Genomic DNA, 13,485 nt, shown 5'->3' with positions numbered 1-13,485 from the left:
GAGAACATTTTCTCCAGTGTTTTCTATGCAAAATCAAATTACACAGTTGCTCTGTGTTTTGAAACCAATACAACAAGATAGAGTACAACTGTGTTTTTTGGGTTTGTTTTTTTTCCAATGGTTGGATTAAGGCAAATGCTGTTGTATGTCAGGACCTAAAAACCACTGAGCACCAAGGCTGAATGAGCATATCACAAACAGTTATTGAATTTCTGCCAGGCTACATCTTAAGGATTGTGGCAAATGCCTTACCCTAAAAAACATCCCCATAGCAGTCAGAGGGGACAGTGTGAATGTCTGACTGCTAATGCAGCTGGAACTGACACATGCTAGGTAAAAAGGATCACATTAACCCAGAGAGTTGTAATCTTCTTTGGTAATTAACAGGATCACAGCAGGATGGCTCTAAAGTACATTTTCATTTAAGAAGATTGTTTGTTCAGATCAATCATTATAGTCCCCCCTTGCCGGTTTTGGTTATTTTTAAAACCATGTCTAGTTGGGTTGTTTTTTGGGCAGGTGGGGGGGTGGCGGGGAAGGGAGGAGGGGATTACCCACCATTGCTGTTCAGGAAAAGAGTCCCACAAAGGGGTTTAGGTGACAGGGGAAAGGGGCATTATAAAGACTAGAGGAAGAAAAGAGGTAAAAATTCCCAATTAGCAGAGAGTGAGAGAGAAGGGGTGGGGGGGACAGATTTAGCAAAACCTTAATTTCCGTTAAAATGAAAGCATGTTCTTCAAAGTCCATCAGCATTCATGGATCAACAATTCATGCATCACTGAAAGCTAGAATGAGATTTTAATTCACAACTATGCAAAAGAAGGGCTGACTGCCTCAAGCATGCTTCAAAGTATAAGAAATTAAATTCTATGTAGTTTTTTTTATTGTTTTAAGAAATAACATGTAGGTGTTAAAAGCAATTCAGCATTTAAATGACTGCTCCAATAGCTCATTCCAGTCCCCACTCTTCACATTACCAAAAAATCAGGAGTAATCTTCTCCTCTGAAGCAATGCAATTATTTGCTTGCACAATTGCAATTTCAGAGTTCCTGCAATTCAGGAAACAAACACGATGAAGCAAACATCAAAAGAGAGTCAACTGCTGTAAGCCTGCCACCTTCCCATAAATGTCAGAAAATGGGTAGCTTAACAATATGTATGGTAAGAAGTCAATTAATTCAAGTGACCTTTGTAAATGATGACAATAAAGCAGCTCTGACAATATGCCACAACATTCGATTTTCCCTCTGTAAAATGAATGAGCTTAAGAAAAGGTTTCCTTTTCAAAGCGCAAAATGAAAGGTGTTAAAGCATTACCTCTTGTTATTGGCAAGCTTACTATCCACATTTCAAAGGCAATATGAAATGATTTAAAATGAAATGTATTATTGGACAATCTAACACACAATTTCTATTTCTCTTCATTAAATCTACTTTTTCAGCGACATTGCAGATGTGTTTTAGTTGTTTAAAGAAGAACTGCAACCTTCTGGTTTAAATTTTTACAGAACATGGCACTGCAATAGGGAAGAAACTCATTTGGTTTCTTGTTCTATTTAGAACACCACTTGGATGAAAACTTTTTCTGTTATGTATCACAGCATATGCTCAGCTTTTCTGAACCTTTACTTTCACCAATAATTTATAAAATCAATATCACTAACATTTGTAACTTTAAATATAAGTTACATTGTTATTCCATTTTGCTAAATACACTATATCAGAGACTAGAAAAATGCACAACCTCTTTTTAATGTTATTATTTATTCATTTTAATCTGTACACACTCCAATAACATATGAGTACAGAGGAAACATTTGGGGAATATATGTCATAATAAATAGCTAAGACATTCTAACCCACTATCCCAACCAAACTGAGTGATGACTATAATTTGGTTAATAGGTTCTAAAATCTTGTGGAATAATGTTGTAGTGTCACAGGCAAGGACTGGCTGATGTTGTTATGGCAACCCTAGAAGTACTGCTTTTCAGAGATGGTAGGTTTAAAAATGACATCACAGTATGCCTGCTTGGAGTATCCAGAACCATGTAAGTATTTCTTTTTTTGTACCAGAGTAGACCAGACAATCTGTAAAATGCTACCACCTGCAATGCATATTTTAAACTATCATGCATAATCCATATTAACTGGTTTAGGATAACCAGCTTTCTGAAAATGCTGATGTACTGCAACTCGCATGTGATTAATAAGGGACAGGCAGAGGACAAAATTCAGACCTTGTGTAAATGCAAGTAGTTCCAACTAATCTAGTTGTACACACTTGCTCTAAATTTGACCCCAGTCTTAATTTTGTCAATATTGACTGCTGTAACAAACATAATTTTGTCTTATTGGTAAGAAGAACTAATATAACTTTGAATAGTAACATTTAAAAACTCATCCAGAAGCTAAGGTTTTGTAGTGGCTGATAAAACAGAATAAGATAAACATTAGCGGGGGAAAAACAGAATGGTGTATAAAAGTACTTATGTCACTTCAAAAAAGAAAGTCTCCAAAGAGAGACATTTAAATATAATTTGATTTCTTGTATTGTATAAACGTATCTTTGGAAGTTGCAATACATTAAAATCTAGTAAATCTACTATAGTAATTCAGGTATCGCTTCTCCACACAAAGCATTTTAAGGTGAAAAAGAAAATAGATGCAAATCAGAAAGTGTATTAATGTAGAACATTATCAGAGACACTCTTTGCAAGCTCTTCTACTTTATACTCTGTAAGCATTACTTAAAATAAACCCACAAAATCTGATGATGGAAAACTGATATAAATTGCACTAAAACTGATTTCTGAGGCCACCCTTTCCAGTATGTTTAAATGTGTTATTGCAGAGAGAGGTAGTTAGCCATGTTTGTTTGAAGTCAGGTAGGATGGCACCTTAGAGACTAACTGGTTCATAAGCTTTTGTAAGTAACAGCCTATTTCATCAGGTGCTATAATGAAATAGCATCTGATGAAGTAGACTATCACCCTGCCCTGCCTTCTGCCATTTGTTATTGTGTAATACTTTCAAGCCAAGCAATTATAATAAAATATAGTAAATTTCATTCTAATAAGAGGCCTAGCATTACACAGAAAGACCAAGGAAAATATTTAAGCAAGTAATTAAAATGTTTTATTTCACTGAAGGGTAATGCCACTAAAATATGAGAAGAAATAGTGATGACATGCACTCAAAAAGGTCATTAGGTGAATTAGTACTAGCAAGAAATCAATACTGTTCATTATAAGTCTTTGTAATAGGAAAATGCTGGACATGTTATTTAGTTATTCAACTGACCAGTTTGTAAACAGTTTAATGCTATTATTGTAAACCAGCTTTAAGCCAGGCTCAGCATTCCTCAGTATTTATTGTCCCTAAATTATTTTTAGACAATCATAATCTGGATGAACTATGAAGTTGTACAGACACCGCCTGAAAGTGGTAAATAGTAATATACCCTCTGCCACCAGTATCACAGCCACCCTAAATGTAGAGGCCCATTTCACATCCTTAGCTGGTGTAAAATGGCATAATTCCACTGAAGAAGATGGAGCCAAATTAACTGACATCAGCTGAGGAAACATCTTGAATTAAACAGGGTTCTTCCTAACTTTTGTATAGAGTAGTTGGGTGTGCTAGCGGATGGAGAAAAAAAGCAGCATGCTCAGAATGAATCACATAATGACCTTTTTGAAAAGGCTTGGTAGCATCACCTTCCCCTGACAGGACTGCATTTGTACCTATTGAGCGCTGCCTTGCAAGATTCAAGCATAAAATAACTAGAAAATGTAGATACAGTTTATTTATATACACATAAAACCTAAACATGCCATGGTACTATAATGGCACTATAACATACCCCACCCAAAGTCTAGAATAAAACTGAAGAGCAAGGTGGGAAAAACATGTGCATTAGCTCTAGTCAGTGGCCCACAGAACAGCAATCATTTGATAAAAATGTGCTCAAATTTATCAGAATCATTTCCTGCAACTACATGTCTCTGTAGTCTTAACTTATGAAGCACTTGCTAAACAGGCATGCCACTCCCAATTCTGGTTAGTGGTTTACCTTGCCTGTACAAAGAAGTTCAACTGATGAAAGTTTGAATGGAAATATAAGCAACATCACACAATACAACTACTTTTTAATATGGTACAATAGAAACATTTCTTTCTTACCCAACCTTTTGCTCAATGACTTTTAGCCAGTCCATTTGCTGTACCTATGCTATAGGAGGTAAAGCTGTTTCAATGAATATGAAACCAAAACAAAGGGCTACCTGTATCCTCTCTCTTATGTTCAGTTACTGCTATTTATGGAAATAAGTGAAACACTCGTGCCAAATTCTCTGCTGGCATAACTCTACTGGATTGAGTTATACTAGACAAGAATGTGTGCCCCTTCTGTCTCCCCTCATCTCACTATGTAAAGAAATTACTTTTGACAACATTAGCACAAAAAATTACTTAATAGTATAATTTATTGCTTAAGCATCTATATTTAGAGGTAAACACTGCAAAGCTGAGTAAAATGCTATGGGGGAAAAATGTTTCAAAATGCTTTCTGTTTATTAGCATTACCCCAGGAGTCTTACTGGAGGGTTCTTGTCATGCAAATAACAACTACTCTACCAGGAAATACATTAAAGTCTTTAAAAACATTTTCTAAGTGGAAGGCTGAAATATCAGCTTCAAGTTCAACTATATCAAGAATTCCCTGGACATCCAGCTACCTACATTAAGAAAAAATGACTGTTTATACAATTTTCTGTCCAGGGACCTGCCAGTTTCTGCAAAGGCTTGCTGAATAAATTACAGAATAATAACATCATGTAACGTAATACGCACACACACAAGTAAAATCATCCACTGGGACTTACTTCACTGAGTCTCTCAGTCTGGAAAACCACAAGAAGAGAAGACAGCATCATTTCAGAAAAGGCAGAAAACTCCTTGCACTTCCTATGCAGACTTGTGGTGGCGTTAGCACAAAGGTCAGCAAATAACTGAGGTTTTTTTAGTATGATCTCATTAAGACAAGACAAATTTACAGATAACAGCTGGGTCAGTTGACCTTGCCACCATGACCCTAAAACAGAACACCATATGCATGCAAGAAAACACCCAGACATGACAAATGTGAGTTCATGTGCTTAAACTAGAGGTGGGCAATTATTCTGGCTGGAGGGCTACTTAACGAGTTTTGGTGATCTGTTGAGGGCCACGCATTTAAAATGAATGGCGAAGATATCATTTAAAATATATATATAAATAAAAAAATATATATGCTAAATATCAAACAACTACTGTAAAATATATATATATTTTAATTTTGTCCTGATTTGCGTGATTTTGAATAGCGTATATATAGAGGCAATTGCATAATAGCTCAAAATAAAGTGTCTCTGCCAAGGGAACCAAAACCAGCCAGCAGGACATTTGGCCAAGGCAGGATGTTCCCACCACCAGCAGAGCCCTGCCATACCCCAGCCGTCCCCCAAATCACAAGGGAGCTCCTGCCTTAGCCTACACCCTGGCATGCCCCTCAAGAGCCACCTGCATCCCAAACATGCCTGCCCTGCACCCCTTCCCATCCACACTTGTCCCACAAAGCCTGGGGAAGCCCAGCAGTCCCATCTAGCATGCCCTAGCTCCCCACCAGGGCCCTGCAGGCTGCCCTGACCTGCAGCCCAGGGGTCCCCCTTCCCACAGGAGAAGCCCTGGCCCCAGGGTGCTGAAGGCAACCTCACTTGAGCAGATGGGATGGGAACTGCACTGGATGCAGCTGCAAGGCAACAGGTGGCTGAGCTGGCTTGTGGTGCTGCAAGGGGTAACGCAAGAGGCAGGAGGCAGGGCCAGGGCCAGGACTGGGGCTTCAGCTGCCAGAAGGGATCAGGGAAGCTCTGCTGCCTCCAAGAACAAGTGTGGAGAACCTGCTGCATGTCCTAGCACACAGGGGAGCTCATGTCAGTTCTGAGACACATGCAGGTGGGGCACCAGTGGCCCACGCTAAGTGGGGGTGCCAGGGCCTCAGTACATTGTGCCCAGGGCCTGTCGCTTGGAGCCAGGCAGGTGGGTGAATGGGGCTGCTACTGCCCAGCATCCCCTGTGGTGCTGGCAGAGGCCAGAGCCAGAGCCACCACCTGTGCTGCCCACCACGGCCTGGGTAGAATCAATTGGCTGGCTGGTTATGGCCCACGGACTATGTTTTGCCCACCCCTGGCTTAAACACTCCTGAATGAAGAGTGCACTCCTGGATCAGTGTACACTCAAACTTAATCAGTTTAGCTTAGACTGGTGCATTGAACTTCACTACCAGGTCCCCTATTGATTCACTGTTTGCTAGCATCCCAGGCTCCTTTGCAGCCCCACTAGCCCCACTTGCAGAAAGGTACACCAACACTCAGCCCATGCTCAGCTGCTTTGGCCAAGTTCCCAGCAGGCCCCACCTCCTAGCTCTCCCAGATCCGAGCCAGCACAGCCCCTCTTTCTCCAGCCACAGCCAGGCATTGGGTGGGGGTGTGGGGGGAGAATGAAGGCTTCTGCTGCACAGACCCAGGCCTAGCTTGCCCAGACCTAAGCCAGCACAACCCTTCTCCCCAGCCCCAACATCTGCCTCTGGCCAGCTGTCAGCTGCATCCAGGTAGCAAGGAGGGAGAGAAGAACAGAGGCTTCTGCCACATGGACCCAGCCCTGGCTCTCCCAGATGCAAGCCAGCACAGCCCCCCTCCCCTACCTCCTGCCTCTGCCCTGCTGTCAACCACAGTCAGGCAGCAGCAGGAAAGGGGAATAAAGACTTCTGCTATATGGACCTGGCAGCCAATCAGGGGCCCTCATGGCCTGCTGGGAGGAGCGCAAGAGCACCCCCAACCTGCTGGCCTCACCCAGTACAGGCAGCCTTTGTGCCCGTCCCCTTGACCAACATATGGGCCAACATATGCTCTGTTCACTCCCAAACCAACCTACAGTACTTACAGAAACCCAAATACGTTAGATCATTTCCACCTTGGGCTTTTGAACGCCTGTACCTAGCCCAAATGCCACCAACTCCTTCACCCTCAGGGAATGGGAACCTGCAGATGTTCACCATAGAAATTAGCCATTCTCCTAAAAGTCCCCATATCCTAAATACAGAGGTTTAGGAAACAATTTAACTTCTTTAAATATTGTATTTGTTTTCTGTGAAACCCAGTGGATATGATATAAAAGTAAGAAAAAAATTACAAATCAGACAGGATTCCATTTCCATAGCACCATGGGGGGATGATATGCATATCTCTCATTCCAGTTAACTACAAAGAGGAGCTATCCAGAAAACACTCTACACATGATGCTGAAAGTTTATCCTAGACACTTATATTGAACTAAGCCCTTTTAAATATATTTTTCTTCCCAAAGAACTAAAAAATTAACTTTGAAAAACACCCATTACCTTGTACAATATTTCCTATATAACTTTTCCATGATAAGTCTATTTTACTGTGTGCTTTAATGGAGTTTGCTAGTCAATTTTTTTTGATAAGGCATGAAGACAATGCTACCCTGAGATAGGCAGTCTGATTAATGATGAAAATGCTAGTTGAGGGAAGCAAATTTATGATGCAAGGAAAAAGAAAATGATGTCACTACAAATATAGTAGGCTATGAAGCTAAAATACGTTCCTCTCAAAAAGATGAATAGATTTCTTCAGTATAGAGTTCCCAGAAATAAATGTTGTTTTGGATACACAGGAACACACACACACACACACACACACACACACACACACACACACGCACACAATGGCAGCAAAGTCACAGTATACCATGGAAGCAGGGAGAATAGCCAGTGGATCTATGGAACGACCATGCAAAGGACTAATTTCTTTCATTTCTACCCAGACCCAAACATTTTCTGAAAACTTGGATATCCATGATGTTCTTTAGGCTGCATGGACCCAGGCCTGGCTCACCCCTGTATGCAGCTGAATTGTAACAGTAGGGACTTGCCAGATTTGATCCTGTGCTAATTTTAACTGTTTGAACTCTCTTCAGTATTTTTTACTTGTTTCTTCACACCTTAGCATGCCCTTTATTTTAACAGTTAAGCTTTCGGAACATATTTACAGGTACAATTCATCTCCATATTTTTTCACATCTCACCATCCTGCAATTCAATAGCAGGTGAAAATTCAGTAGTAAAAAGAGCTAATACATTGTGTCCACGCTGTTGGAAGTGCTAACGTATGCACACAGTTTGTACTTCAAGAGGGAAGGCTGGGCTTCTTCCCAATGAAAACATACAGTCAGATGCAGTATCACATTCTATAGCATGTAAACTTTACTTTTACAGCACACACTGAATTACATAACTAAACTAAACAAGCAAAATGGAAGAAGAAAGAAAGGAGATAGTAAAACAGCACTGAGGTTTGAGCCAAGAAAATCCTGATGAACTCCTAAAATGATATCCACAATTCTGCCTCATTAGACACGGAGACTAAAGCACAAAATTAAATATATGGTAGCTAAGACTAGCCCTAAAATTTATGGTTTTGTAAATTATGGTTGATTTTTGCTTACTTAAGTGCTGCACTACAACACAGCTGCGTCAAAAACAGTGGGCCTCTTATTTAAATTTGTTATCTTGTATTTATACTGCTTTATCTATTTATTGGCTAATTGGTTTCATTTCTGTTTTCCTATTAACATCATTTAACTAAGTTCATTATAAAGCTCATTATAAAAGAATTTTATGGTAAACCAACAAAAGAAAACTATTACCATTCAAAGATCTATACATTGACAGAGCAATTTAAAATCCTTTCACAGACAGCCCTTATGTCATTGTCAAGCCCAATCCTACCTCCATTGTGGTAAATGGCAAAACTCCCTTTGATGTCAACAGAAGCAGAATTGGGGCCTAAGAGTCTTTTCTTTTCACCTTTTGGTGTTTTCATCATTTTTCCATCTGGGGAAGCAGAATTCATCATGCTGCTTCACTTCAATTCATGCAGCAAGGTAGTTGGCACAAAAATAACTCAGAGAGGCCTCTTTTTTATTGTTTGGAGTAATCCTAGCTGTTTCACACATTATAGCACAATCCAGTTTATCTGAAGGTCTAGCGAGACATCAAAACCTTCAGACAAACAGGATTTCAGATGAAGGGAAATCCAGACAGCTGGCTTTATAAAACCTGCACACATAGTCCCAATCCCCAGAATTCACAGAAAAGCCTGCCAGCTGGTTCCTCACATATTAGGTCCTGAAAGACCTCGGGAACATAATCAGCCTTCAGCTCATCGATTTTTGGTGAACTGGAGCTTGATTAAATGAGTTGTAGTAAAAGTTGGTATGTTCTTGTGCATTTTACTTTACAAGTGTGAGGAAATAGTTATGGAGGAAGCTAACCATTGAAACACCCTACTATTCCTAAAGCATTACAGACTTGATGAGGATGAGCAGGCTATCTCAATATTTAATATGCTTCTAGCCTTAAAAAATAATTCATGAGGAATTAAACTTATATTTCAAAATGAACACACATGAGACTGTCACTGTAGCATCAGTATCCGTTTAACTTTCTCCCATAAGCCCCACAATCAAAGAACATTTTTCTTTCATTTTATTTTTTTTTATATTCCACTTTACTAGAGTTAACTACATTTCTCAATGAAGCCCATCACAGTGCCTACATAGTGCCTATGGAAGGAAGTGGTACTTAATTTTTTTTTCACTTTTTAAAAGTTGAAGTAATTCACTATAAAACACAGCTGACTTATATTTCCCGCTTGTGTAATATATGATACAAAACAAAGAGTTTCATGTTCCAGCAGTATTTTGAAATGAAGACTATATGACAGACTTACCCATATTACTTTCATTAGTAGTAATGAGAGTTATTAACTTAATTTCTCTGAAAAATCAAGAGCCAAACTATACAAAATGCCTCAGTGGAACTTTGGCTGTACTTGCTTAACACTCAGAAACTGTTTACAGAAGTGAAACGCCCCTCCCACACCCACCCCCACCCAAAAAAACCAGTACTTTAAGCTCGGTGGACCCCTGCACCAAGTGCAGTTCATGCCCAGAAGAGGGTTTGCGTTAGTTTGATTCAGCTTGCCTAATGTCGGTATAGATCATGCACTTCAGTAGGGCTTTTGGCACTTTTATCTAAAGCTGGTTCCATCAAGCCCTGCTGAAATGCCCAATCTAGACAGACACTGGGGAGCTGGATTGAACTAACACACTTCCTCTTCCAGTAAAGCACGGTTTTTCTTATCCACATTTGTGAGCAGCCAGAAAGTCTAGCTCAGGTGTGTAAATCTTTTGGCAAAACTACCCTTATTTTTCAGCCACTTTCTTCAAGCTCCCTTACTGCTCCAACAGCCTAACTTCACTTTCTCTATTAATAAGTGCATCCTGTGAAAAGCAAAGGAAGGGACTGTAGTAAACTGAAGGCACCTTTAGTTTAAGTGTACAGAGCTAATCTCCGTCTATGAAAGAGATGCGATAACAATACTTAATTTCAATACAAAGAGCTTTACTCTCTTTGCATTGGTGTGTAAAGAGTTGTATGAAGTCAATGGACATACAGTGAGACTAGTAACATGAGGCTCAAGACCGAAGTGTATAAAGATTGAACAAAAGACTTGATTCTACTACATGTACTTACACTAAAAAATAGCTTTCTACATTAGTAAAATACTATTCAGCAAAGGTGACCAAACTGAGGAATGCTAAATATGTAAGAAAAGATCATTGCCTGATTGATTATGTCTCTTTAGGTTATATTTGTAAGGATATTTTCAGCAGTGACAAGGGTAATGTAATTTGCTCACTCCTTGCTGATATATTTTCTGTTACCAGTTCTAAGACCATATTAAGTTGCATGCTTCAGGCTGATTTCTGGATCTAACCTAAATTGGACACCAACATAAATCCATAATGTGCACATATGTATTACCAGATATCTTCTTAATTTTTTGGCTATTACTAAAACCTAGTATCTACACTAAGATTATGTGAAAACCTATACATGGGTTATATGAAAGGATTATATTATGTACCAATACAAAATGACGTTTTGCAGAACTTGACTGGCATAGAATAAGTTCACAATATTTTCTTAAAACTGTGTGTTTGCTGGAAGGCCAAAGTTGCAAATGTGAATGTTAAAGTCAGAGTCCTTGATCCATATTTAGGTCCCAGAGTGAAAGAAGTTTACATTTCAAAGGTGCTGAGCATCTGCTGTTCCAACTGGCTTCAATAGGACTTGTGGGTGCTCAATGCCTCTCCAAATCAGGTCTTTTTTTTTTTTAGGGCATCTAAACACAGATTTAGGAATATAACAGTTCCCAAGTCTAAAGATGCTAGTTTTAATATCTTAAAATATCAATCCATATTAGATAGAACATAGCACATCATATAGGCAAACATTGAAAAAGTTACTGTTTGAAATGTGTAATTGCCTATCCATTCTCCAAACTATTAATTGCTTTTAAGGAATGGGCCAAACTCACAGCTGAGATAAAAAGACACAGAATCACAGTTTACCTGTACTGATTTTTTACCTAGGTCCCTCTGTTTCTAAATTAAGGTAATCTGATATTCTAAGAGTTGCAGAAATCATCATCTTACTGGTATTTTCCTTTGCATATCATTCTTGATTTTCAAATGCTCTCCTGCCCTGTTAATCTGACAGTCTCTAGGTTAGATCCAAAGGCCACTGAAATCAGTGATAACTTTTCCACTGCTTTCCACTGGACCTGCATCAAGTTTGAGGAATCCTACTTTTGTTTCCATTTTTTTCTCACTGGTTGTTCAAAAAATCAAACAGTTCAAGATGTTACGGGCAGAGGAAAAGAAATCAACAAATATTTTAAACAAATAGAAATAACACAACCCAAATTATAACAAGGAAATGATTATGGTTGTATTCCTCCCCAAAAGCTGGAAAATGGTAAGCATTAAACTTTTCAGCATAAGTTCCAGATACCATTGTTAACTTCTCTTGCTAATCATAACTAAAAAAAAGCTGCCCGCATTTTGTATGGGGCCTAAACTCTGTTACTGTACTGAAATGCAAGTCTTTCAGGATTAGCAATGTACTAGAGAATAATATTCATTATTGAGGAAAACATTCACTTCCGTAAAAAGAGTTTCACTTGCTCAGTGTTGCTCAGAAAACAAAATTGTTTCTGAGAAAATAAAATATTTTACTGAACACACATGCAACAAAATGAACAATGGGGACTCTGAGACAGGCCTTGATATTATTAGCAACTCCATGATGCATGTACTAAATCCATCACAGAGGCAGATAGGAAACCCTTCCATGAGGTAAATCAATAAACCTAACTGGCAGCCTGCGGGCAGAGTCCCAGCAGCTGCCTGCCCCACTGCCATGCAGCACAGATCTGCATACTGCCTACACAGCCCATATGGCAGGGACCTGCATGGCACCAGTGCTGCTGGGGAAGCCGTGCTATTGCTGGCAGCAGGAGGTGTTGAGCAGGGGAAGAGGGGTATCTCAGCACTACAGGAGTCAGATGGGAGCAATAAAAAGATTGGATTGCATGAAAAGTACACTGCTCTATATACTTCAGGTGTCTGAGCCAAAGGCATGGGATTGAAGATTCTGAGACCAAAGGCATAGCATACTTCTGCTTGCAGCTATGAAGACATTAGAGCCTGTTGGTTCATGAGGAGAGACTTGTTTTTTATTCCCCATTCAGAAGGATAACCTAGTGGTTTAGCTTCTTTTATTCCTCTTCCAACTTCGTTTAATAAGTTGATTCAGTGCCTATCTAACATTTGTAAAAGCTTGAATATTAATAAGGTGTACTTATTTATTTTCTAAAATGGCCAAACATTCTCCAGAACATGATGTTGCCCAAAGCAACAATTGTTTCTGTTCTACTTGGGGTCCAGCATTTTGGTTGAATTAAGCTTTAGTCATGCACACAAGGCCAAAAATGTGGCATAAAGAGAAGTATAATTGCACATCATTGGACTGATACTTATATTAATGTCTTAATTCCTTAACTTATATTAAGTTAACAGATATAGCCAAAATATAGAATATGCTTTTCAGTTTGTGTGACCCAAGCTTGCAATGAACTTTTACAATGGAAGGATATGTTAAGAAATCTTGTCAATTCAGACCTCTTATTTGTGCCAACCATGTTTTCCAATTAAAGTTATCTCCAATAACAGGATGCATTTAATAAATGCTTCCACTAAGGTGTTTTAAAGATCATTTAGAGTTTCCCACCTTTTAGAGTATCCTTATACAGCCACTTAAATTGGGGAGGGGGGCAAAATATGGCCTGCCAACTGAGTGGATATGGTATGTGGCGGGGCACCCACCAACTAATTAGATATGGCTGGCTACTACTCCTGCAACACTCCACAGAGGGCTACACCCTGCTTCGGGCAGATCGCACTGCACTCCAGCCCACACCCATCAGCCTGGCTCCAGCCAGCATGCACAGCTT

The 13,485-nt window shown here is 39.4% G+C and overlaps 2 protein-coding genes across 5 annotated transcripts in view; one reads left to right on the top strand and one right to left on the bottom strand.

Annotated features, from left to right (window-relative positions):
- IMMP2L (inner mitochondrial membrane peptidase subunit 2) overlaps nucleotides 1-13,485 on the bottom strand; it is a 933,449-nt gene that overhangs the window by 436,143 nt on the left and 483,821 nt on the right. The gene's annotated exons all lie outside the window — the stretch shown is intronic.
- LRRN3 (leucine rich repeat neuronal 3) overlaps nucleotides 1-13,485 on the top strand; it is a 56,620-nt gene that overhangs the window by 643 nt on the left and 42,492 nt on the right. The gene's annotated exons all lie outside the window — the stretch shown is intronic.

The sequence above is a fragment of the Alligator mississippiensis genome, chromosome 4 (assembly GCF_030867095.1).
Source record: "Alligator mississippiensis isolate rAllMis1 chromosome 4, rAllMis1, whole genome shotgun sequence".
NCBI lineage: Eukaryota > Metazoa > Chordata > Crocodylia > Alligatoridae > Alligator > Alligator mississippiensis.
Note: the sequence above shows the minus strand (reverse complement) of the source record. Positions and strands in the feature narration are given on the sequence as shown.